The sequence below is a fragment of the Acomys russatus genome, chromosome 17 (genome assembly GCF_903995435.1).
Source record: "Acomys russatus chromosome 17, mAcoRus1.1, whole genome shotgun sequence".
NCBI lineage: Eukaryota > Metazoa > Chordata > Mammalia > Rodentia > Muridae > Acomys > Acomys russatus.
The window spans coordinates 51,944,403-51,949,125 of NC_067153.1; the positions used below are offsets into that span (position 1 = coordinate 51,944,403).

The 4,723-nt window shown below is 45.0% G+C and overlaps 2 non-coding genes across 2 annotated transcripts; one reads left to right on the forward strand and one right to left on the reverse strand.

The window, feature by feature from the left end:
- Positions 1–366: 366 nt before the first annotated feature.
- On the forward strand, positions 367–509 carry LOC127201882 (small nucleolar RNA SNORA48). Its single transcript, XR_007832225.1, has one exon. It is a non-coding gene; the product is annotated as a small nucleolar RNA SNORA48 (small nucleolar RNA).
- A 1,894-nt stretch (positions 510–2,403) lies between these two features.
- Positions 2,404–2,508, reverse strand: LOC127201924 (U6 spliceosomal RNA). Its single transcript, XR_007832259.1, has one exon. It is a non-coding gene; the product is annotated as a U6 spliceosomal RNA (small nuclear RNA).
- Positions 2,509–4,723: the final 2,215 nt, after the last annotated feature.

Genomic DNA, 4,723 nt, shown 5'->3' on the forward strand with positions numbered 1-4,723 from the left:
CTTAATTTCAGGAAACAAAGATACCCACGATTTTCCTTCCACCACTTCAGACAGCTTGCATCAAATGAGTGTTATCTTTGGATTATATCATGTTAAAATATTGGGTTTTAGAAACTGGTGTTTTGACTTGTTTACTTGAGTTTCCTTAAAAAAAAAAAAAAAAAAAAAAAAAAGACTAAATAAATTTGGCTTGGGATTAGGACAAAATTTCCAACAGTTTTTGAGATTACTCTAAACATACTTCTATTATTTTCTACTACCTTTACCATGAGGCTGGTACCTAGCTAGCTGCCTTCGTTGTTAATTCCAATTTTATTAAATAAATGGAGGCACCACCTGTGTTTATGTTAAGAATTCTGACAGAACCCCCTCAGCAATGGGCCAAGAGACACCTTGTGGTAGTTGGTGATCTTGTATCAGTCAGGGGTGGAGCAGATGGCAGTCCTTGGTCCATCCTAGCTTGATGCCTGCCTTGGTGGCCAAAACTGTTCTATGTCTAGGACTCATAAAAATCAAATCAAATCCAGGCAGCTCGGCATGGGAGGAGGAAGACAGAGACCCGAGGACTGCCTTGCCACCCACAGACTTGCCCTCCAGCACATGACACAGGCAGGCTGTAGATACCTGCTTGCTGCTACCACAGTGTGTGAGCGGGTGGTGGTCAGATGGGAGAGAAAAGAGAAGCGGAGCAGTGCGAGCATTATGAGGAGAGATGGAACTGGAGACTCCAGGGTGGGGAGGAGTAGCCTGCTGTGAGTGGCCAGCCCCTCCACCAGGGTGAGGTCCCAGCCCGAGCTACCTGCCCCTGAGGGCCATGTCGGAGTCAGTGACTACCCAGCAGCAGGTGTGCATGTCCGTGGCTCCTATTACTGGCAACTAGAGAACATGGGGATGTCCTTGGTGGAGCAGCTGCTGGGGACCATGTGGATGTCCAGGGGCTGTGCATAACTGGCTCCACCCCTCACAGCCTACGTCACTCTGGAGAGCTGGTCCCACCTCTCACCCGAAGCAGCACTTGGGAGAGAGGTCCCTGTAGCTCCCCCAGGCAGCACAGTGGAGCTGGCCCTGGTGGTGGTGGTGGTGTGTGTGTGTATAAGCCAGCCCCGAGGGCGTGAGTGTGGGAGAGCTGACCCAACACTCACCTGCCATGGAGTGGCATGGGCAAAGAGGTGAAGCTCTCTGCCACCTCTGCCCACAGGGTCGTGAGAACTCCAAAGAGCTAGCCCTGCCCTCACTAGCTGGACAACACTCTGGAAAAACGGGTTCTGTACCTCACCTTTACAACACAGCAGGGCTGACCCTTGGTGGAGAGGATGCAGGTGAGCCAGCCTCAAGGGTGAGAGTGTGGGAGAGCTGGCCCTGTCACTTGTCTGCTAAGAGGTGGTGTGGGTGTAGGAGTGATGGATGCCCCCACCCCACCTGCAGAAGCTGGGAGAGCTGCTCCTGGGGTCATGAAAGCAGGAGAGCTAGCCCTGCCCCTTCACTGGCTGTAGTACTCTGGAGAGTGAGCCCTGCACCTTGCCTGGGCAACACAGTGGGGCTGTCCCTGATGGCAAAGGCACCCCGTAGGGTGTGAGAGTGAGAGAGCTGTTCCAGCCCCTCACAGGCTGCAGCACTTGGGAAAGCAGGCCCAACACCTTGACTGGGCAGCACGGTGGAGCTGGCTCTGGAGACGTGGGTGCGGGTGAGCTGGCCTTAAGGGCATGAGAACAGGAAAGTTGACCCTGCCTCCTGCTGATGGTGGCATTGGGTGGCCTAGCAGGAGCAGTACAGGAGAGTTGTCCCTGGTGGTGCAGATAAGGGAGAGATGGCAGGCTGGCCAGATCATTTACCACCCATGCCCAAATCTAGGGCTCTGAGTTGACCACCCCCCCAAATCTATATCATCTGTGAATGGTTGGGATGTGTGGAAGGGCCAGTCTTGCTGTTCCAAAGCTGCAGCAACTCCATGATGCAGGGCAACAGCAGGATAACCCGGGGAGTCCCGGTGAGGAGCCAATATTGATGGTGTCGCAGAAGCCAGAGACCTTGAACCAGACTTGTTACAGTGAACATTTACAGATGAAACTTTATGGACAGAAGGATATATTGTGGGACACACTGTAACATACTACAGCTTTCACAATGAGATGTTTTTTATGCGTTTGCTGTTGTTGTTGTGTGTGTGTGTATGTGTGTGTGTGTTTTATTTTGGATGGGAAGGTTGCAAAGGCAAAGGGGACAGGGAGATGAGCGGGACTGGGGTGCATGATATGAAACTTATGAAGAATCAATTAAAAAAAAAAAAAGAAAAAAGAATTCTGACAGAAAGCTTAGCAAGCGTAGTTTTCAATTCCTACTCATGCTGAGTGTGACCACACACGTGGGAAATACATCAGCCCATTCTTTTTATTTTTTTATTTAAAAAATACGAAACACTTCACGAATTTGCGCGTCATCCTTGCGCAGGGGCTGTGCTAATCTCTGTATCGTTCCAATTTTTAGTGTATGTGCTGCCGAAGCAAGCACGAGCCTATTCTTAAGGCTTTTAATACCTCATTTTAGAAAACCCATTTTCAAAAAAAAAAAAAAAGAAAACCCATTTTCAGTTGCTTATTCCATTTCTCTACTCGGCTGCCACAAAAACCAGTGTCCTTTTCTGGGCCACACCATGTGTCCATTGTTTGAAGAAATTATGTTTTTTTTTTTTCTGTACAAATCTGAGCATTTTCCCTATTTCTGTTTTTTATCACTCATCCTTATTTTTTTGTTGTGTATGTGTATGTTTGTGTGTGAATGCATGTGTGTGAGACCAGAGGTCAACATTGAGTGTCTTTCTCATTCACGCTCCAGCTTATTTTTTGAGACAAGGTGTCTCTTATCTGAAGCTTGGGCGTTGGTTAGATCGGCTAGAAGTGGACCCCGGGGCTCCTCCTGTCTCCACAGTCCCAGTGTTTCCTAACACTGTGCATCTAGTTCATCCACACATGCTCTTTTGACGTGGATCTGAGCAAAGGTCTTCTGGTTATGCAGGAAGCACAGTACTGATTGAGCGTTTACCGGTGGCTGAGTTCCTACTGCTTGGTAACAGCCACCTACATCCGCACCATTTTCTGTAAGCAATAAGCATTGTAGAGCTGGGGAGATGGCTCAGTCAGTAATGTTGAAACTAACCTGGAGCCTCACAACCATCTAGTATAGCTTAAAAGTAGCACCTCCAGAACAATGAGAGAGGAAAATGACCCCAGAAGTGGACCATGCTGCAGAACAAAGGAAGCGCTGAGGGTCAGGCACTACACTTTAGGTAAGATTTAGGCTGTGAGGCCAGGGGCAGGACTTAGGGTTAGGAATCAGGCTAAGGGTTATAGTAAAAGGCAGAACAAAGATAACAATTAGGTTAAGGGGTTATAAGGAGAGAATCAGGTTAAGGATTAGTTTTAGGGCAGGGTAACGTGTTTAAAGATGTGCATATTTATGTGTCCACATGTGTAGTTATGTGAGCATGTACATGTATAGATTTATTTGTGTGTATATCATATATTTATGTATTTATGTAAATGTGCATGATTATGTGTGCACAGTTGTATATTTTTGCATGTACATTTATTGGTGTAAACATGTCTAGTTGTATGTATGTAAATGTGAGTACATTTATGTGTTGTACATGTGTGTATATGTGAATACTTATGAATGTACATGTGTATGTTTTTGTATGCTTGCATATTTAGCTGTGAATATATATGTATATTTATGTGTGCATATAAATGTATATAACCACACATTTGTATGTGTGTATAATTATGTGCATACATGGGTAAATTAATGTGTGTACATGTATATTTATGTCTATGTACATGTGTATAATTATGCATGGATGCATGTGTATATTTGCATATTAATGTGCACATTATGTGTGCATATGTGTATATTAGCTGTGTATTTATATGTGTATAATTAAGTGTGCATGTGTATTTATGTGTTTGTATATGTATATATTTATGTCTGTGTACATGTTGATATTTATGTGTATACACATCACACATGTATATTTATGTCTGTGTTCCCTTTCCTCTCTTTCTTTCTTAATCTTTTAAAAAATAATTAATTTACTTTTATTTTATGTGCATTAATGTGAATGTGTCAGATCTCTTGGAACTGGAGTTACAGACAAGTGTGAGCTGCCATGTGGATGCTGGGAATTGAACCTGGGCCTTCTGGAAAAGCAGACAGTGCTCTTAAGCACCAAGCCATCTCTCCAGCTCTCTCCTTCTTTCTCTCTTTATTTTCTCTCTCTGCCTATTTACTGTACCTCTATTTGGTTCCTGGTATATGTGCTCTTACAGTAGTGGGTAAAATGGCAGATGCACCTCTCTCTCTCTCTCTCTCCCCCCTCCCTTTCTCTCTCCTTCATCTTAGTTGAGGAGTGACATTGTATTTTACCTGAGAGCAACCCTGCCTTTCCAACTTGTCTAACGGGGACCCAGATTCTGGTCTCTTACTGTAATATATAAAGTGGTGAACTTAACTCTCACCTTTTCACTTTCTCTCCTATGTCTCACCTCTCCTCTCTCACCTCGTCTCCTCTCTTCTTTCTGACCTCATTTTATTCTCATTTTAACCTCCATTCTTCCTCTTTCTCTCCTCTTCCACACCCTTCCTCTGCTCTCTCCCCTCTGTCTCGCTTTCCTCTTTTTCCTACTCTCACTCCTTTTTGATGGTTTTCCTTTCTCTTATATTTGTTCTT